Below are 23,262 nucleotides of genomic sequence, written 5' to 3'. Positions count from 1 at the left end.
TGTGTTGATTGGGCTTAAAACTCAACTGACTCGAGCTGACGGTGAGGGGAATTGAGGGAGATAAGACATGCTGGAAAACCGAAACCATCCTCCCTAGTACCTCCTAGTCAGGATAGATGAAGTGAGTATGAGAGAAAAGCCCATACTTAGAGCCAAACACAAAAGCCCTCTTAAAATGTGAGTTATAAGCTTTAAGTGGAACCACTTTCCATACATATTGAAAAGAAAAGAGTGGCTGCCACAAATTGCCTAGGGTGAAGTGACCACGGGTAGCAAACACTGAAGGTAGTAGGAAACCCCCATAAAAAAAACCCCCACCTTTAGAACCCTTCTTTTTAGCCTTCTATATCCAGATAAACACCCCTAGCCACTGGGACTGTGTGTGCAAGGCATGAGGCGAATGAAGCTTACTGGCCAGAAAGATATACAAAAAGGCAGAAACCAGCTGGGCAAGGAACTTAGAAGAAAGTCGACCAGGGAGTCGTCCCAGGTCCAAAGAAGAGGAAGGAAAGAGAAGGAACATGGGAAAAATGAAGAAAATGGTTTAAAAAAATGATGAAGAATGAATAAGGGTGGCGAAGCCACAAAGATGCTACTAACCAGTTGGAGACCCAAGTCAGAAGCGCCAGCTGAGAAAAGCAACTGATCAGAAGCCTAATGCACACAGTTCCCCCACATCAATAAAGAAGAAGTTTTGAACCTTAGAGCCTTAGGAACATCCACCCCAAAACACTACAAGCCAATAGCCCATTTACAAGCTTTTAAGTCCTTCAGTCGCTGCACGTGAGATCTAAGTCTGAAGCATTTTGTGGTCCAGCAATTAGAGAGAACAGTCCTAATACTCCTGGTGAGGTATGAGTGACTGAGTGAACCTAGTGTTCGGCCGAGAGTGTGGGCGATCTTGATAAGCGAATGTACTGACTGGGAAAGAAAAGGGGGGCGGCAGAAGTTCAAGGCTGTCTAAGGTCGGATTGCACCTGATCCCGAGGGGAGGGATGGTTGAAAATATAGCCCGATCTTTGTGTTTTAGTCTTTTTATGTTTGTTTGTGTGTTTTTCTATGTTTGTTCAAGTGTTTTTCTTTGCGTCGTAGTATAGAGTCTAGTTTAGGTAGAGTCGGTCAGGGGAGTAACCAGGCTAGAATTCAACTTATTTCTTTTTGTTTGTTCTTCACGCTTGAGGACAAGCATGTGGTAAGTGTGAGCAGTTTGATAAGTCGTATTCTAGGCCTTGGTTACTGGTCAGTATGATGTGCATATTTGAACTTTATCTGCAAAACAAGTTGCTTAAGCGTGCAGGTTGAGTGTTCTAACCAGTAGGGAAGCTTCGGAATAACTCAAGTGAAAAGGGTGTCAGGATGTTTCTATCCTGATCAGTATACATGCTAAAACGGTTCGAGATGGAGAAGACGGATAGCTGAGGCTGATTACCCACAATTAAGGGCAAAGGAGTCATCTTGCAATAAGGATTTACCCTAAAATCAAGGGTAAGCCTCCCTATAAAAGGAACCCACTTGGAGAGAAAAATGGATATCTATTTTTACCATCATCACTTTTAGGTAGATTTCTCTCGGTAGTTCAGTTCTTCAGCCCAGTCCAGTTTCGCATTCCTCAACACAACCATGATTACCTGAGTTCCAGAAGCTCCCGGAGTTCCAGTCATCCTCGTTCCAGCCAGCAAGATCATAGTTTAGGAGTTCCATCGCCCGGAGTGGCAAACACTTTTATTTCGCTTTCGTAGTTTAAATTTCTTGTTTTTTCTTCACGATGGATCTGTGTTGCTTTTGATTTTCACGGCTTAGAACTACTTTGTTTGCAGATCCGAACTTGTTTTATGCTATGAAATTGTTTTCTGTTCAGTTTACCTCGCTGATCTCTTTTCCTTCTGCCTAGTTAGCTTAGATCTAGAGTTTCTGGTTGTTTTAAGTGTTAAATCGGTTGTTGCTGTTTTCGTCGTAATTTTCTCTAGGTTAGTACAATCGGGAACTGTTTGATTGTGAAGTAAATCGTTGCATGCAAAGACTAGTTTGAGTTTTGATTCGTTTTCATGTTGACCGGTATGCGGAGTTACAGTGTTGGTGTTTGATTTCAGATTTGGAATTTTTATTTGTGGATCTGTGTTCGTGAGTTGTTATTCTGTGTTTTACATGGCGAATCTGGAGTTGTCATTTAATTTTGATCAAGTGTGTTGAAGAAGATGATGTCCATGTCAATAGTTGGGGACCACTTTTACTTTTTAGATGTTTTTTGCCTTTTGTCCTTCACTTTTAGTTTGTACTCTGCAGATCTGTCAGCCTAGTCACACAATTCCCACTACCTTCGGATATTCCGTTTGGCCTAAAATAGAAACCCAGTACTTCTCGAATATTTTCTGTTACACCATGATTACCCATTTCCACGTACACAGCTGCACCTCTACACTTCTCCCACATTCTAGTCAGTAGGATACTACTTTTAAATTCTCGCCTAGGTAGAGACTCAACCCGAGCGTGGTAGCTAACCAAACCCTTCAGAATATCACCGCAATAGTTTTAGCGCACCATCTCTGTGGGATTCGACCCCTACCTTTACTATACTACCCAGTAGAAGAGGGTTGAGGATTCTTTGAAAGCAGGTTCTAAGCTAACGGGGATTCTTATATTGATTAGTAGGATAGATCCTTGCTTGAGCGACACCTACGCAAACCTGAGATCTTTCAGGTACCAACACGATATGGGGCTCGGCATGGGCAGTGGCGAGAGGAACGGTCTATTGAACTGGCGATGGACGTAGTCAATGTAGGTGTATGACATGATGGCGAAAATACGGAGGATGAGCTCGCAATGAAAGCACCAGATGATACGAGGGTACTCGTATCGATTCCGGCAGCGCGAAGTCACCGGAGAAGGGTTAGGTTCGTTCGCGGGATCCTCCCATCGAGCAGCCTAAGGTTCTCGGTCAATTAGGGTTTGACGAGATGAACTTTCGGAAAATAAAGTACAATAAAAGATAAAGTAACGATAAAGTATAAACTGGATTGATATTTCTTGAATGAATAATATGAAGGTCTCCTACACATATTTATAATATGTGAGGATACAATAATATCCTACCAAAATCTAGTAAATCAAATATAATAATATCTTAAGCAAAAGATATGGAGATAATTTAGGAATATGCTCGTATCAGTAGAGCTTGAAATCAGCCACTTTTGTCCTCAATCCAAGTATCATCAAATAGGGAATCAAGACAAAAGGGGCCGGTAAAGTAAATTCATCACCAAGCTCATTTGAGCAAGAGAAACCTCAGCACCAAGGCAGAGAAATTCAGCCTAAGATCATCCCCCAAATGTTACACCAATCGAGCAAAGGAGCCAGTCACAAAACTCAAAAGAGAGTCAACACGGCAGCCCCAAAATAGAAACACAATCCCCAAGGTTTCAGGCACTAAGGGCCGAAACAGAGGCCTATATAAGCTTCCTTCCACCGCCATTTCCTCCCCAGTGATCGAGCATCAAAATTTTCACAAGGAGCGCGGCAAGCTCGGGGCAGAAAAGCAAGGAGGGGTGGTGCAAGGAGCCGAAGTGACGGCAAGCTTAAGGCGGCAAACAAACCAACCACAATCAAGGTAATGCCCACTACACACTGCATCACGATAGGTCCCATGTTTAAGCATGAACATAGACTCAAATATAGGAGATTATGACTGCCCAAGGAACCTTAGCCCAGCTACTACCTAAGCTTCATAATCTTTTACAATCAAGTACCAATGACCAAATACAAAGATTTAAAGCACATTCCAGTGACTAAAGACACTCCAAACCTCGAATCAAATAATCAATCGAGAACTCCAGAATTACGGAATAAATAAAAGGGGAAGGGAAACAGGATGACTTAGCTTTAGGAGGAGGGGCTGACCGACGACGAACAGGAACCGACACAGCAAGGAAATGCCAACCTTTTCAGGCGGCGTTTTAGGATGAGCAGGGCCCTGTTTATGCGTATTGTTGACGCTTTGGAGCATCGATATATGTGTTTCCGCTTCAGGCACGATGCAACTGGCAGACCCGGCCACACACCTATTCAAAAGTGCACTGCGGCAATCAGGCAGTTGGCCTACGGAGGCGCAGCAGAGATGTGGGACGAGTACCTCCACATCGGTGAGACGACTGCCCTTGAATGTATGAAGTATTTTTGTCAGGGCGTGGTTGAAATATTCCGTGATCAGTACCTTCGAAGCCCTATCCCCGAAGACTACTAGGAGCTGATGCAGATGCACGGGGAGAAGCATGGGTTCCCGGGTATGTTAGGCAGCATAGATTGTATGCATTGGGAGTGGAAGAACTGCCCCGCTGACTGGAAAGGGTTCTACACGACCGGCTACAAGGGAAAGAATCCCACGATAATCCTCGAGGTCGTAGCTGATTACCGGCTGTGGATTTGGCATGCATATTTTGAGGTAGCCGGGTCGAACAACGGCCTCAACGTCCTCAACTCGTCGCCCCTTTTCAACGAGCAGTGCCACGGCGTCGGTCCGGCCATTAGTTTTATCGCCAACGGGAACCAGCATGATATGGGCTACTACTTGGCGGATGAGATATACCCTAGGTGGCCCGTCTTTGTGAAGACGATCAGGTGCGCATCAGATGAGAGGAAGGCCTACTTTGCGGAACGGCAGGAGTCGGCGCGCAAGGACGTGGAGCGCGCATTTGGTGTGCCCCAGTCTCGATGGGCGGCAATTAGGGGTCCAACGCGTTTGTGGCATGTCGACTGCATTGCTGATATAATGTACGTCTGTATTATCATGCACAACATGATTGTCGAAGATGAAGGTGTACAACTGACTAGTTAGGCCAACGACGATAATGAAGCCGGTCCAAGCCATGGCATGGCCGCCGCCCCCAACGTACGAAGTGGGATACCTCACGATGAAGTCGGCCGCCTCCAAGCACATGCCGACATGCGCCAAGTGGAAGCTAATATTCGACTCCAAAAGGATTTAATTGAAGAGTTGTGGGCGCGGAGGACTGCACGGCGTTAGTTTTTTTTTTTAATTATGTAATTTTTTTTAATGTACCTTTTTTTATTTAAATAAAATTATTGCATTTTCCCGTATCTGTGTCGTAAGTTGAATTCCGTATTTTGTGTGATTGTTATTTTTATAATTTTGTTTATTGTGGCAAGCCTATGGCTAGCCTATTGCTTGTCCAGTTGCTTGTCCTGATGATGTGGCATGAGGAGTTTTTAGTGCTGATGATGTGGCGGGAGAAGTTTGTGGCTAAGCTATGGCTAAGCTATTGCCATTATGGATGCTCTAACCGAGAAGTCACCCACCAGCCACCACTTTTTATTTTTCCTATAGTTTACCTATTAAAAGAGCTTAGCTGGCAATATGAAATATTGATACTTTATCTTTTGTTAGAGTAACCCTTATACTCCCTCATGTCCCATTAAATATGCAATATTTGAAAATCGACACGTGTTTTATATATTGTTATTTTGTGAGTTAATAAAGAGAGAGTAAAGTAAGAGAGATGAAAAAGTAGAGATATAGATGTTACTATTTTAGAAAACGTTTCATTTTTAATGGGACAAACTAAAAAGGAAAACGTTTTATTTTGTAATGGGACATAGGGAGTATTAATTATTTCTAATTTTAAAATCGATTTTCAAATTTTATTTCTTTACTTTTATTATTCCATCTAAGTCCATATAAGTCAAGTAAAAATTTGTTGATATAAATTTTAGCAAATTTAAATCTTTTATGAAGTAATATTTCTTGATGTTTTTATAATCTAGGTCTATAATTTAATATTTCAACCATACTATTCACATTAGTTAATTTTTTTAATTTGCATTTAAACTATATAAATTATGCTCTTTTCGCTCTAAGGGAACTGATCCCTTTTGTTGACAGTATAAAAATTTCTTGTAATGCAATTTTGTGCGTTAATTAGTGAAAATAAAATAAATGTAAAGTATAGATACTATTTTTAGTAATTAGTTAGTTTAGGCTGACGTTTCATGTCATCTTTTTTGAACCAGATAAGTTAGTAATGCAATGCACCTGTTTTTATTTGATCTATTTATACATTCTAATATGGTTTAAGTTATAAATTTTGCTATTTTGTTATTAATTATTATGTAAAATTATTTTTAATATTTCTTATTTTTATTACAAATTATTATTTTAATTATATTTCGTTGTTTTTGATCCTACTAATATTATTTTTTTGTGTAGCTGATGTTGATAGTTTCATTCAAAGTCTCATAATTATAAGTAATGTTGTTCTTGATCAACGTAATTCATGTATTGTGATTAACTGTAATTTACCGTCATCGACTTTAAATCAAGATGGAGGTATTTTTTCATTCATGTATTCACTTATAATTTCTTTTGATCCCTTCTTTTATTTAATTATATTTTGTTGTCTTCGATCCCACTAAAATTATTTTATTTTTTATGTAGCCGATGTTGGTGGTTTCGTTCAAAATCCCATAATTATAGTTGATGTTGTTCTTGACAGCGTAATTCATGTATTGTGAATAACAATAATTTTTATTCATCGATTTTAAATCAAGATGGAGGTATTTTTATCCTTTTAAAAAAAAATTTAAATATATTGATTGTGAAATCTTTTTTTATGTTTTCACTTTATAATTTCTTTTGATTCCTTCTTTTTAATTTCTTTCTATTTGTTTAATATTTCCCTTGTTTTTTTCTTTTGCGGAATATTGAGATATTGATGATGCGTGGTTAACGTGTTCACATCGTGGTGCATTCTTTTGGGATGAGAAACACATTGGCAAACTAAATAACGCGACTAATCCAACATATTCACTTTGTTATATGAATGAGAATATCCATATTCCTAATATGACAGCTCCTCGTGAAGTCCTACATAGTTGATGTTCTCTAAAGACTCGAAAAAGTACTCATTATTTGATAAATATACGGTCAAATAATTCAATGCTTGAATTTTTTCTCTTTGATCTTTAGTTGCGCATTTTCCTTTATTTGTACTATATCTTATTCTAACTAACCCATACTCTTTATTCTTATTAAGGCTGGGGAAAAATATCGAAATACCGAAATACCGGTCTTATCGTACCGAAAAAATATTGAAAATACCGAACTTCTGGTATATCGTAATTTTCGGTACGGTATGATACCTTACCGAAATATTTCGGTAAGGTAAAGATATGGATTTTTATATACCGAGGTATACTACGGCATACCGAAATTCGGTATATACCGTAATTTAAGATATTTACCGTAAAATATTAATATAATTATATATAAAATCTATTGTAAAATATAAATATAATATGAATAAAATATAGTATTTAATATATTATTTAAATTATAAAATATAAATATTATTCTAAAAACTCAAACATACAATTTTCATTGATGTTGAAAGTAAGGTATATCGCAAAAGTATGGTATACCGAACATTGGTACGGCATACCGAAAATGAGGTACGGTATCGGTATGAAAATTCTCCATACCGAAAATAAGGTATACCGAAGTTCGGTATACCGAAAATTTTGGTAAGGTAAAGATATGATTTTTTTCATATACTGAATTTACGGTAAGGTATACGGTATGATGGTTTAGGTAAGGTATAGGATCAATTCTTTTTTTGGTAAAGTACTTTAATTGAATTCCATTTTAATGAAGAGCATTACTTGTATTCCGCCTCAGGGAGTGACGCATAAGAGTTATGCGTCACTAACAGAAAGACGCATAATAATTATGCGACGTTAGTTATTGATACATAATCGTTATGCGTCGCGAATAAACGACGCATAAGGGTTATGCGTCGTTAGATATTGACGCATAACCATTGTGCGTCGTTCATTAGGGACGCATAACGCTTATGCGTCTTTATTTAGCGACGCATAATTCTTATGCGTCGTTCGTTGAGTTTTAAACCGGGCAGAAGGCAGAACCAGCCAGAAACGAACGAGCAGAAGCAGGGGACGAAACCAAACGAAGAAATCAAGCGATTTCCGACGAATCCGAGCAAAATCCGGTGAATTTCCACCATTTTGCAACCATATTCCGGTAATTGTTCTTCAATTTGGCTAAATACATCCTTTAATGTTTAATTTGGGCAAGTTTTCCGTAATTTAGTAAAAGTAGGGTTTTTGATTAAATTGATGGATTTTTGGTATATTTTTGTTGTTTTGTTGCATATAATTAGGGATTATGATGAAATTATGGGTTTATGATGAAATTGATGGAATTTTTGGTCGACTTTCCATAATTTGTGTATTTCATATGGATTTAATTTAGCAAAATTAGGGTTTATGATGAAATTGTTGGATTTGTTGGTCGATTTTCCGTAATTTGGGTATTTCATACGCATATAATTGAATGGGTAGAAGCAATTGATTAAGTTTTTGTAATTGTGCCCCTTTTGGTGGGCGATTTTATGTAATTTGGGTATTTCATATGCATATATTGCGCCCCTAAGTTGCAATTTAGTTAGCTTGTTGAGTTGTTATGAAAATAATTGAATCATGGGTGAATGTTTTGAAGTAGATGGCATCTGCAAGTTCCGAACAACAGTTATGCTATGGACCTGAGGATCCATCACTACTGTTTCATCAGAACGAACATATTTCAGGCTCCTTGATGGCGAATGGCATAGCAAATGTGTTGAGAAGTCGTAGGACGGAGAGTAAGGTGTGGGCATTGCCAATACATGAAAATGTGATGTATTGGCTAGATGTATGGGGGTTCAGAGGCGTGGTTGAATGTGGAAGGCCGATGAGGATGGACAATGAGCTAATAACGGCCTTGGTCGAGCGCTGGAGGCCTGAGACATACTGTTTCCACCTTCCAGTTGGTGAAGTTACTGTATCCTTACAGGATGTGCAAAGCCTGTGGGGTTTGAGAGCAGACGGTCGTGTTTTCACTGGCCGTGACTACCCTGTTGGATTTGAAGATTGGTCCAGCAAGTGTATAGATTTGTTGGGATGGATACCTGACGCAGAAACCGAAACGAAGCACGGTGGTTTGTTGATGACGTCTCTGATCCACCAAGCGACGATGCCGTTGGGTGATGGGCTGCCTGAGTATGCATACATTCAAAGAGCACGTATACATGCTCTGATCTTGTTAGGGGGGCTTATTTTATCGGACACCACAGGGTGCAAGGTCCCCTTTATGTGGTTAAATGCCTTAGACGATCCGGAAGATGTGGCTAATATCAGTTGGGGTAGTGCTGCTTTAGCATACCTGTATTATTATTTGTGCGAGGCTTCTATAAGCAGACAGAGAAGAGATGTGGGTGGACCTATGGTTCTCTTGCAGCTGTGGGCCTGGGAAAGAATGCCTACATTGAGGCCAGCCTTCTTGATATCGCCTATGCACACGCCGTATACCCCGTGTGGAGCCTAGTAATGTTTTTGTTTAAATTAACTCACATAATTATGTATTTTGTTGATAACTTTTGACATTAATATTATGCCACGAGCCATCGCAATGGGGATCACGTGCGTCATGTGATTCATTCTTTGGCGGTTTGTCTGATTGGGATGCAGCTCAACCAGGACGTGATACGTACTTTCAGAATTATCAATTTATGGATCCTGTGGGGGAAGAAGAGGGTCAGGAAGAAGAGGGTCCGGAAGAAGAGGGCGGGGAAGAAGAGGGCGGGGAGGAACATGACGAAGTAATATTCCGACCACCGACCGCGGGATCCTCACGACCATCAAGTACGATTGGGAGGGCTATGCAGAATGTATTCAGAGGATTTTCAACAAGGAAGAACAAAGGGAAAGCTCCGACAAAGTTCACGCCTCCATCTAGATAGATTTCGGTCATATGTTGGTATTTGTGTCTATTGAAACAGGTTGTGATCGTAAGTTGATTTTTGAACATTTTTGATATGATGAAACATAAATACTTCGGAATGTTTTCTATGGTGGAATGAACAATATTATGATTTTGATAAACAAATATAAACAAATACCGTCATATGCCCGAAACATGTTTCAAAAATCAACATACGACCACACCGGGCGAAGTGGCTAGACTTGTTATAAATTTACATAAAATCGCCCGACCGGGCGTTTTAGAAAAATAAATTCACCCGACCGGGCGAAGTTTCTGGACTGAATAGTGCGTGACGAAATTCACCCGGTGACGCATAACGATTATGCGTCGTTCTTTGGTGACGCATAATCGTTATGCGTCACTGGGTGAATGTCGTCACGCACTGTTGAGTCCAGAAACTTCGCCCGGTCGGGCGATTTTATTTTTCTAAAACGCCCAGTCGGGCGATTTTATGTAAATTTGTATCGAGTCCAGCCACTTCGCCCGGTGTGGTCGTATGTTGAAATTTGAACATTTTTTATGGGTTGAAACATGTTTCGGGCATATGTTGGTATTTGTTTATCAAAATCATAATACTTGTCGTAATAACAATCATAATAACTGTCATAATAAAAAGCATAATGACTGTCCACAACATCTCACAAATGTTGAAACATACACATAGTAGCTATCACATCTCACAAATGTTGAAACATACACATAGTAGCTATCACATCTCACAAATGTTGAAACATACACATAGTAGCTATCACATCTCACAAATATTTACCACGACTTTACTGAACGGCACCGGCTGAGCAATTTCTTCGGTCATGCCCCTCTATCCCGCAATTTCTGCAACGACGGGGAGCTCTCGGTTCATCTTCCTCCTGGACATTCATTTGATTAAGTATCCTCCTTCTTCTAACTCGGCCACGCGTTCTAGGAATCAACTGCTGAGGGGTGATGCACAACTTCCATGAAGGTGCAACCCAATACTCTTCGTGTCTTGGTGCATCAAATGAAACTTGAGTATAGTACTGTGATCTCCATGTACCTAGGTAGTACTTCTCATCAATGAGGTCAATCATAACCATTATGCGTCACTCCCTCAATGAAAGTGTGTGAAAGTGCGTTCTGTGAGCTGCGTCTGCCTGCAGGGGGTTAAAAGCCGCCTTAACGACGCATAACCCTTATGCGTCGTTCTTTAATGACGCATAACCCTTATGCGTCGTTAAGCGACGCATAATCCTTGTGCGTCATTAAAGAACGGCGCATAAGGGTTGTGCGTTTCATTAAGAACGACGCACAACCATTATGCGTCACTCCCTCAATTAGAATGAATCTATTCTCCTTCATTAAATTGGAATTCTATTATTTTTTAAGCACAAAAGAAGAAAGAAGTCGTAAGGTATACCGTACCTACCCACCTCTAATTCTTATTCACATGTCTTCCCTTTGTTATTTGTTTTATTTTATGTTACTCCACTTATATTATAAATTAAAATTGTATAAAATTATTTTTCAAATGTAAAATGTTCATTTAGAGTGGGTTGGGAGGAGTGCATATTTCTTTTTGTTACTCCTATTTTTTATACTTATTGTAATTTATCTTCATGATTTGAAAATCTTATGTCCCGTGTATAGCACGGGTGTTAACACTAGTAAATTAAAATTTGATAGTATATGAATATTGATTGAGTTTACGATTTTGATTATAAGAATTATAGTATAATTTTTAATTTTTTGGAATGCTTTTAATATTTTAAAGCTATATCAACAATATTTTTTCTTTTTCTTTGTACAACTATATGACTAACATTTAATTGACGGAAATGCTTTGAAGGAAGCAGTTTGTAAGATTCATAATGATTTGCATTTGATTTAGATATAATTAAATAGATATACATTAGAAAAGCAAATCTTTTTCCAAATCTGTAATCTTTAATTTGAAAGTTTTAATTTTTCGCATGTATTATTAAAGGACAGATATGTAATATAGTAATCTATTTTAAAATAATTAAAAATAATAAACTGATTTTGAATTGAAATACCTAAAATATCCAATTATGTACGTAGAAATTATGTATATCATTAAAATTATTTTCTTTCTCTATCTTGGATATTAGAATAGAGATATTGCCGTAGAAATATTTTTTTAATAAAGATTGTGCAACGACCTTGTATGATTCGGCATTGCGTTGAAATTTGAAATCATCTCTCCCAAATCTTCATTATTGCCGTTGAAATGTGAAATCATTTCTCCCAAGTCTTCATAATTCGCTCAGAACGAATCAAGGACATCTCATCTAAAATGATGCTCAACGAGAAAATCGGAAAAATGACTCAGATTGAGCGCGTCGTTTCCACTCCTTCCGCCATTCCATAGGTCAGTTGCAACTGATACCAGCTATCCCAAAATTTCTATCTTTCCTTAGTTATATAACCTAATTTGAAGAAATTGTTTGTCTGTAATGGCACTTCGCTTTGGATTTTTGATGCTCTGCTCCGCCTTCGATAAATGTAGTTAATTTTGTCAAACGATTTTGATTCTTGTTTGTTCCTTTATGTCTGGGATTTCAGATCATTCATTCAAATTAGGTTGAGTTTTCAGTTTCCAATTGAAGGTCTTGATATAAGGTTTAGGGTTTGTGCGAAGGTAAACGATTTTGATTGCATTTTTGTGTTTGGATTTGTGCAGGGAGTGTGCTGAGTGTTGGTGGGAGTGGGCCTTTTGACAATGCCAAGTCCTAAGATCGGGCGGCCATGGCGGACACTTTCCTGAAGGCTGCGCCGCAGTCACGGCTTGGGATCCCAAGGCTGTATGGTTTGACATCGTTGATGGTAACACCAATGTCTATGGGGCTACCATTTTTCTTCCTTGGAGCTACCAAGTTGACTATGAAAGCAACTTCTTGAATTTTACGTGGATTGTGTGCTTGTAGAGATGCTGTCCGGAGGATTGGTGGTGCAGCTAGCGGAATTCACTACACTTTTGCTCCATGTGTTGCTGTGAGTTTTCCTTCTGTAACTATCTGCGTTTTCACTCTTTATATGGCTATGGAATTAGTTCTTATCACTGCATCTTTCCTTTCATAAAACTGATTTTAATAGTTGGTAAATTTATAATTTGGAGAGATATAAATGTTTTAAGAAAAATGCCTCTAGTTTTCTGCATGGAGGCTTTTGTCCATAGCTGTTTATGATATCGATAGGATGATAGCCTGAACGTTCCCTGCTTTCCTTCCTTTATGCTTATTACTAGTATTTGTTATGCATTGGTATTTGGCCATGATACAGGCTTGTTGTAAGTGGAGTCTTAGAGATAGTCTATCTAGTAGAGTATTAGTAGAAGTGGAGTCTTTATATAATTATTATTAATAGCTCTTCATTAAAAGAACTATGTGTCTTTGGGGAAAATAAGAATAGGACAATAATCGTAGGAAGCTAGTTTAGGGCCTCAATTTGAGGATTATTTCTTGTATTCAGTTTTTTTATCTAGTATTTCTTCTTCTTGTTCTATTATTTTCTGGTATCTGTTCTTTCTCTTTCTCTTCCTATTTCGGTTAGTTTCCAATAGAGTCTCTATCAATTTGGTGCATGAACGATTGTTTCCAACCCGGAATCTGGAAAGGCAGTTGAAAATCCAGCAAACCTGCTAGCAGCCTTCCATTCACTGCAGGCTCGAGTTGAGTGCAGGGTCTGGCGCTTTGACGCATTCCTCCTTTCAGCCAACCCTCTGCCACTGCCCCTGCTTGCGACAGGGGCCCCATCCCTGCCCTTTCCCACCAGCAGCCAGTGGATCATCCACAAGTAGCAGCCAACCCCTGCTCATGCCCTTGCTGTCCAACAGTCCGCGTCAGCCCCTGTCGTGGCTATGTAGTTGTTCCTCGGCCGGCAGCAGCCTCTGTCTCACCCCAGTTGTCCGTCAGCCATTCTCGTTGTAATGAGGCATTGCATTTGCTGCCCTAGAAGCACTTCATGCCCATTAACTTTAGGAAGAAAAGAATAGTTTTTCGGGAACTCTTTGGTCAGCATAGTGCCTCTAGATTCTGTGGGTTAAAATTGTTACCCTCCTTTCGTATTTTGTGTGGTCCTCTGTTTTGCATGCTGCCATCTTCTCTAAAGCATGATGTAGAACAATAAAGCATAAACATAAGTGGAAAAGTATATTGACATAGTAGAGAAAAATAATAGGTATATTTCATTACTTTATATAGTACAAGAGACTAAGTTTGACTAGGACACATAACCGATGTGGGATACTTATTATATAACACATGAGTATGAACCCCCTGGTTGATTTGCATTCCAGCCTTGCCCTCAAGGATGTTTTAATGGCTGGAGTATTGATATCGAGAGGATGACAACCTAACCTTCTCTATTTCTTTCTTTATTGTTTGTTATTTGATGGTTACAAAGGGTCTTTTATTAGTGGAGTCTTACATGTAGGATAATCCAGTCGAGTTTTAGTAAAATTGGAGTCTTTTCATTAGAAAAGTTGTGTCTGGGAAAAATTATACTTAATAGGAAAATTATAATAGGACGATAGTTAATCGTAGTATGGTTGTTTAGGCTAGCCTTAGTGCCTCAATTCGAGGATTATTTCTTGTACTCAATTTTTCTATCTAGTACTCCTATTTATCCTTCTTGTTCTATCTTTTAGTGACTGGAAAAAAGATTGAAAAGAAAAAACAAATGAACTAAAAACCTAAAGATTTAAAAGAAAAAACTAGTCAGTTTTCAGATTAGCGGCAAGGGAAGTATATCAGCGGCAAGAAAAGCGACAAGAGGCATGTAATTAGCAACGCGGAGAAGAGGCATGAGGATTAGGGTTAGGATTTCTTTCCAAGTTGGTTTGTTTCCCATTAGGTTTTGTTATTTCAGCTTTCGAAGTCAATTTCAGATTAGGTTTCCCTTTTCCAAGCTATTTTTAATTAGGAGTCTTATAAGTTCTACAAATATACCTCCTTGTGGATCCATAGGAAAGATACACGCATAAAATTAGTTTTGTGACAAAATTTCTTCTAGAGGGGCCTTGCTAGAGGAAGGCTTTCGCCTGTTTTAATTCTAGTTATAATTTATCCGTTAATGTCCATTAAAACGTGTGTTGTGTGAGTTGAAACTTTTCCTTCCATATCAATTGGCGCGGTGAATGTTCTTACGTCGGACTTGAGGTTTGGGAATTTGGAGAAAGTTGTCGATGAAATTCAAACCCAGATGGAGTCATTTTGACGATCACTTCGCCCAGCGCCGGGACAAATCACTTGGTCTGTTCCTGAACTTCAAACTTAGCTCTATCTAGTGTGGATCTGTCGATCCTGCAACACTGGCCTCGGATGCCACAAATGCTTCCAGCCCCTAGCTTCAATTTTACCTTCCCCCAACGATGGCCCTTTTGTCATTTCACGGTACCTGATGTGTTGGGATGGCTAGCCCGCACTAGTAAGTTTTTTATGGAGAACAAAACCCCTGATGCACAATGAATGACCTTGCACTCATCGCCTTAGCTAGACCCGCATTATCGTGGTTTCAAATATTGCATCATCGTTATCTGTCCATAGCGTGGGATCAATTTGCGCGATGATGTCGCTTGTGATTCATTTGCCACAAAACATGTAGATTCATTGTCGGATTAAATCACGACATTCGAATCCAACCTCTTGCAACTTTTTGATCTCAAGGACTATCAATTTCTGGGTGTTTTCTTTGCATGTACCAAGCTGAATCTTTGAGCTCAATTCTGAGACCCGAGCATTTTGATTTACTCGAATGCCGTCCATATGGCCAAACAGATGGACCGCCTCATGGCTCCTGTACGGATATACTTGTTGATTATCCGTATATTATTATTTAACATTATTTACTTTCATACTACCGCTATCCCTTAAAAATAGAAATTATTCCTATTTTAGTCTATCCCTAAAAATAAAAAAATTTTAAACTTTCTATTTAGGAAAATTTTGAACCACATATTATTCCTACATATCAATTTGTTTACAATTTATACTATTAAAACACCACTCTAATAATGTAGACCCTATAATCCACTAGCACTATTTTTACTACCATTTTTTTCTATCTCTCTTACTTTACCCATTTTTGTCTTTCTCTCTTACTTTACCAATTGTGCATTAAAATTTTTGTCTTTCAAAAGTTTCTATTTTTCAAAGATTGATGTAGTACTTATTAGGATTGAATTTGATTAGATTAGATTAGATTAGATTTGATTTAATGTGATTTGATTTTATTTCACTTTTTATAAAAAATCTATAATAAATGCCTGGATGAATTAAAATCTCCCTCTTATCTCTATCTACTCGATCCTTCTCTCTCCCATTTCCTTTAAAATTTACCAATGTCCAACTAGGGTTTAGCCGCTGCCATTTCTTGTTATAACCACATGCAGAAGGTCTATGCCAAACTGCTCCACTTATAATTCCTTGAACAACATTTTCTAAACGAACCAGAGAGGTTGAGATGGAAGGTCTCGGTAATGAGATGCTCACGAACGATATGATTCACCAAGTATCATTTATGCTCCACAAATTATTGTTATTCACAATACATCAAGTTATTTACAACTTATACCACCATCAAAACCCTAATAATAATGTTGTCTCACTATCCACTAACACTATTTTAACTACCATTTTTCCTCCCCTCTTACTTTATCAATTTTGTTTTAATTCCCATGCCATATCATATGCCAATATTTTTATGGGACAGAGGGAGTAATATAATAAAAAAATAATGAATAATTACCTGATGCCATTTATTTTATGTTTCAAATAGCCAAAGGACTTCCTAAAACAAAGACAACTCCTTATATTTGGTCGGGAACTAATTTCTTGACATATTCATACATGCATTCCATGATGTAATGGATATGTCGAAATACTTTGCACATTTGCATAAATGACTCTTGAGTTCTAGTGATGACTAAATGTAATGGTTTGTGTAATTGATCCTTCTATATAGAATCAATCATATCAAATGTTTTCTTAAACTTTTCTTATTTTCCATTGAATGCTTTGGAAATGGTCTCTTTACACTAATCCATAGCCTCATAAATGTACCTATAGCGGGCTTACGCGCAGTATCAACCATTCTAAGCACTTCGACAAGAGGATAAACCAATTTGAGTGCATAGACGACATCCCTCTAGTAATTTTCATGTAGGGTTGCATAGAAGCTATTGCATTTTTGCTAGGTATCTCTTCTAACCACCAACTATTTCACCATTCATTACTAGTGAATATTTTTTTTGAGATTTTGCCACTGGTTATGCATAGACCTCAACGGGAAGATAGAAGTGACAAATCTGGTGATAGACGACTCTCTTATTTGTATATGTTCTCATCATATCTAGCACACTCCTTTTATTGTAAATGAAATAAGTCAAAGCTATAGATTTTCTTATGGCTTACTTGATAAGTGATATTTTACCAATATCCTCAAGCATAAAATCAATGCTATGTGTTGCTCATGGTGACCAAAACAAATTGGGCTTCTTCACTTGCAACATCAATCCATCCTTCTTGTAGTTAGAAGCATTATCCGTTACAATCTGGATCATAGTGTGCTCTTCGACATAATCAACCATCTCTTCATGCATCAGCCGCAAAGCATTTGCATCTTTCAAAATATTAGAAACATTAATGGACTTTGGCAGCAAAACATTTGCATTTTTCACAATATTAGAAACGTTAATGGACTTGATGAAAACTGAACTTTTAGGAGAGCTCACCATGAAGTAATGTCACTTTGAAAACCGAGTCACGACACCTGTCAGTCAGATATAATCGAGCACCCATAAATCGTAACATTGACTTCTTTGTTAAGCGAATTCACTCTTAAAGCATGATAACTTGGTGGCTTCATGCCTGGACCAAACTATCCAAAAGATTCAACAATCTTGAAACCATCATAGTTTGCAGCATTAAATGATATTCCAACGTCATAAAACCATCTAGTATAATTGCTACAAACTTTATCACGCAATTCTTTTTTGCAGACTTTATTTTTTGTCTTCTGTTTTCTTTTGCTCAACTTTTGTGTTTAGACTTCATTTGTTGGATCAGGGTTGAAATACATATGTAGAGCACCTTTTGTCCGATGTTTTGTTAGTTACGTCGATCTACTGCCAGAAACATCTTCTTCATGAAAGCCTAAATCTTCAAAATCTGGCATAAACACAACAATTATCAAGGCATTTTTTGTGAAAGCATACTTCGTGAATATGATGCCAACATAAAAGCTTGTTGTATTTTAGCATCTTTCTTTTTTCATCATAAACTCCATCGTCTCATCGAGGGAATTTTTGTGAAATTTTTAAATCCACCAACGAATTGTTCCTTAACCCTTCGAACTCCTGTTGAGGAGATGTAAGCAGGAGACATGAGTTCTGTCCTCGATGAGATGATAGCGCTTATATGGAGAAAAAAGAAATATGCTAAAATACAAGAAACTTTTATGTTATCATCAAATTCACAAAGTAGGCTGGATTTTGAAATTTAGGCTTTAGGGAAGAAGAGATATTTTTTACTATAAATCGACGTAACTAAAAAAGTTTTGGAAAAAATGTGCTCTAGATGTGTATTTCTACCTTGATGCAGCAAAAAATTCCAATCACAAAAGTTGATCAAGAGAAAATTAAATTACAATAAATAAAGTCTACAAAAGATAATTGCACGATAAGATTTGCAACAATTATGCTCGATGATTTTACGATGCGTTTGGTCAGTTTGGTCCAGGCATAAAGCCACCAAGTCACCGTGAGTCGAGAATGTTTTTGCTTAATAAAGAGGTAAATGTTGCGAAGAATATCCTAAACACTCATAGAGATAGGTGGAGATTTTATGGGTTCTCGATTAATATGTGACATGTGGCTTGGCTCGGTTTCTCAAAGAGCCACTATCAACTTCTTAGTGAACTCTTCTAAAGTTCTGTTTTCATCAAGTCCATTGATGCGCCTCAAATTGTGAAAGATGCAAATACTATGGTTGATTATGTTGAAGAGCAAAATGTAATCCAGATAGATAATGTTTCCAATTACAAGAAAGCTAGATTGATGTTACAAATGAAGCAACCTAATTTATGTTGGTCTCCATGTGTAACACATTACCTAGATTTGATGCTTAAGGATATTGGTAAAATACTAATACTTGTCAGGGAAGCCATAAGAAAATCAATAGGTTTGACTGGCTTCTTTAATAGTAAAAGTAGTGTGCTAGATATGATGAGAAAATATAAAAGTAAAAGGGCCGACCAGATTTGTCACTTCTTTCATCCCATTTAGTTCTATGGTCTATCCATAACCAGCGACAAAATCTCAAAAAAGTTCAATAGTGATACATGGAGAAATAGCCAGTGGTACAAAAAGACACGTATCAATAATGCGATTAAAGGAAAATTATTGGAGGCATGTTGTTTATGCACTCAAATTGGCTTGTTCTCTTGTCGAAATGCTAAGGATGGTTGATGATGAGCGTAAGCCCGCTTTGAGTTATATTTATGAGGCTATGGATTGGTGTAAAAGGGTCATTTCCAAGACATACAATGGAAAAAAAGAAAAGTTTAAGAGAACATTTGATATAATTGATTATAGATGGAATGATCAATTACACAGACCATTACATGCTGCAGCTCATTACTTGAACCTGAGAGTCTTTTATGCAAGGTATTTCTGTATGTCTAGAGGTCATGGAATGCATGTACGAATGTGTTGAGAAGTTGGTAACCAACCAAAGTATTAAAAACAAGATAATGAGGGATGAAATGGCCAAATATAGGGAGTTATCAATGTGTTTGGAAGTCCTTTGGCTATTTGAAGCAAAAATCAAATGGAAATCATTTGGACCTATTAAACCAAATTTGCAAAGATTTGCAATTCGAATATCGAGCTTAACATTCCGTTGGCTGTGAGAGGAATAAAAGTGATTTCAACATGTAAGTAATTAGAATTTGGATAATCTCTATTTTAAATGAATGCCATTCTTACTTATATATTTGAAGAAACTAACATATTCTTTATTTTCGTTATTCATAGCAAAATAAGGAATCGTCTTGAGTGAAATTTGGATAATCGTCTTCATTTATAGCAAAATGAGGAATACGTATAGAGATCAATTCTACTTGTATGAAGATTAATTATTGGGGCGCGCACCTGTTTTTTCACTTCATCTCCCCATTGTGACCCGCACTTCTAACAACACTGCGTGTTATGTTGTTTAGAAATTTTATTTTCTCTCTATAAGCCTATCTTTACTTCTATGAGCTTCTCTTTTCAATGTAGATTTATTTAATTGGATAAATATTAATCTATCATATATAGAACATTCAAGCAATAAATATAATCATAATTCGGCTATTAGGAAAAGACACAAATATAATCACAAATATATAACCAACTTAAGTTTTTCTCTTGCTCTCCACCTTGATCTCTGAAATGGCTTCATCTGCAGCCTTTCAAGTTAAGTTCTCTCTTCAGATTCATCGCCTTCACGGCTTTGATACTTTTGTTGCTATCCACTATACACGATTTGCATAAGCGACTAAACCACTAACACACTAACTAAGCCACTAATAACATCCCTAACTGTATAAAGATATTGTGTACAGATACCGGAAAGAACAAGACAAAACTTGCTTTTACACATTATTCAAATAACTTAAAACTAAAATTCAAATTTCATGTTTAATGCTCTGACTGTACCACAAGCTGGGGAACCATATCGTGGAGAAGTGTTACGCAAACACTTATAACACCTTCTGCCATGGAAACAAAATACGTTTCTTGTTATGGAGCATCTAGTCATGGAATATGGCTGCGAAATTTTGTCAATAGTTGCATATTATAGAGGGTATTGAAAGACCACTTGAGTTATATTGTGATAATAACTCTTTAGTGTCATATTCCAATAACATATCATATTGAAATGAAGTTCCTGGTTGTGAAGGAAATGATTCAGAGTGGACAAATATGTATAGAGCATCTAGAAACGGATATAATGATCGCATATTCGCTCACTAAGGGGTTACCACCCAAGGTTTTTCATGGGCATGTAGCCCAAATCATTGTTATATTATTTGAAGATACTTCCGTTTAGTGGGAGTAAATTTTGTTATGAGACTCTATATTATGGTTTTAGAAATATTGTTATGAAACTAAAGTTATTCTGTACAGAATTAAATTTTTAGTGATTTCTAGTTTTTTTTGGTGCTAAGTTGATTTCTTGACTTTCTGCTTATTATCTATCTCGACTCCTATTTGATTCTCTCTTGTTTTTTTCATTGTTTTCTAGAGTTTCCAGCTTTAACATATGTCTATGATTGCAGAATATGGGACCTCATTTTCCTAGAAAGACGCCGTTCATTTCGTTTTCATACAACCGTTTCCTTCTCTCAGAATATGGGACCTTGTTTTCCTACCAAGCCATCATTCATTTCCTTTTCATCTCTCTCTCTCCTCTGCACGTGCATGTGTTGCATATCTGTGAATTGTCATGTCATTTCCTCATAAGCAACCATGTCAAGACCTTGAATATAGCAAGATTCTTTGCCTAATGATCTGTTTTTTTTTGTATTCTTCCTGTGTTTTTGTATTCGAGTGTAAGGAAGCAATTTTACTAACAATTTGGAATAAGACAGGCACTACGATTTTGGAAGCTATAAGGGAAGTTGTTGGGGCCAAAACTATGAAGAAAATCCATCTGGAAGTTCCTTTGCCATTGTGGTCGTGGGCGAGGGTCCGTATGTGGAATCTGGTGGTGACAGTTCGGACCTCAAGATCCCCCTTCAACAGAGCCAAACTCTCCAGTGTCTCGCTGATCAAGTCCCCACATTGGTGATCTTGATCTCCGGTAGGCCTCTGGCTATAGAGCCGCAGCTCTTGAATAAAGTGCCGTTGCTGCGAAGGAGGCGAGTGGGGAATGATATTAGTGGCTCAGATTACTAAGTTCATTCTTCTCCCACTTAATCTTATTCATGCAATCTACTAGTTATTTGTGGTAGAGCCTCAAAAACTTACCTATGCAGAGGAAATGGAGTCTAAAGGAGCTTTTAATTAAAAAAAATAATCTTTAAATTCCAAATATTTCTTATATTGATATATTATTAATCACCAAAAGTGTACCCACAACAGAGAGGTGTGAATGCATACGTTCCTTCATATTTAAGTTATTCACTCTTTATGTCTCCTTGATTTATGACAAAAGATGTCAATCATGCAATTTTCTTGTTATTTGTATGAAAAAACTATATCAGTTAGCCTCAAGAATAAACAACTACCCAACCCAACCCCAAACCCACCCACCCCACCCAAAAATCAAAGGGCAAAGTTGATCTTTACTTTGATTCATTATAGCAAGAAGAATCAAAATATTGGCCAAGAATAGAGATAAAAACCAATTGGATAACCGAAAGTTTAAGGTTCTAGGACTATTTGTGGTTGGAACTGGTTAAGCAGATAATATATAGGAATAAAGTTGATTACTTTCTGCTACAACTTGTGCAATTTCTTTATTTTTCCTTCATACATATAATTGGGTATTCTAATATAGTAGATAGTTATAAAGATGAGAAAAGAGGTGAGACTTATTTCTTGTGTATGGAGAGAAGGGTTAAGCTTCTTGGAGATGGAAGTGTAACCCTACTCTGGCTTTGCCACGTGTGTGGTAGCCACGATCATTTGACTTTGAATTTATAGTGATAATTAATTGCAGCAAGGGATAGAAGGAATATAAGTTGGGCCATTTCATTTCATTGGGAGGAAAAAAGTAAAAATGCCTTATTCGTTTCAGGTTTCATTGAATTATTTGGTTTTGTACTAGTACTGAATATTCCATCACAACTTGTGACCAGTATCTTGGAATTAAATTGAAAAGTGGGTTTGGCACAAATATCACTGATGGTTGAGCGAATTTTTGATGGTGATGAATGCAGGAAAATACAGATCACGACACAGAGATTTACGTGGTTCGATTTACTGAGGTAAATCTACGTCCACGGGAAGAAAAGAGGGCAGAGTTGTATTGCTTGATCTGTTTTCTACAGCTTACAATACAAACTTGCTATATGATCTTTTATGTCTAGAGAGCTTCTTTAGAACTTAACCTTCTTTATCTGATCTGAGTTCTATTTATACCTTGAACTAAGATCGTGGCTTGCATCACCACTAATGATGGTTGTGGATGTCGTGGAGGTCATGGAGATCCTGCATGGGTCCACTATCTTGCATGAGATCCTGCATGAGTCCACTATCTCTGTACTTGGTCCACTATCCTGCATGAGTTGACTATCTTCCAGTTCGGTCGAATACTGAGACCGAACCGCTGAACTATTGCCGAGCAGCTTTAGCCGATCTGAGAGTAGAGCTTGACTGGTCGGCTTTTACCGAGCTGTAGGCTAGGGCCGAACTCTTTGGTAATGCCGAACTGATACTCTTGGGCTTTGGG

General features: G+C 37.7%; 1 long non-coding RNA gene across 1 annotated transcript; it reads left to right on the top strand.

Annotated features, from left to right (window-relative positions):
• Positions 1-11,980: 11,980 nt before the first annotated feature.
• LOC121761872 lies at positions 11,981-21,984 on the top strand. Its single transcript, XR_006042117.1, has 4 exons — positions 11,981-12,194; positions 12,507-12,649; positions 12,751-12,817; positions 21,458-21,984. It is a non-coding gene; the product is annotated as an uncharacterized LOC121761872 (long non-coding RNA).
• The last annotated feature ends 1,278 nt before the right edge of the window (positions 21,985-23,262 follow it).

The sequence above is a fragment of the Salvia splendens genome, chromosome 13 (assembly GCF_004379255.2).
Source record: "Salvia splendens isolate huo1 chromosome 13, SspV2, whole genome shotgun sequence".
Classification (NCBI taxonomy): Eukaryota; Viridiplantae; Streptophyta; class Magnoliopsida; order Lamiales; family Lamiaceae; genus Salvia; species Salvia splendens.
This window is presented reverse-complemented; position numbering and strand designations above follow the sequence as displayed.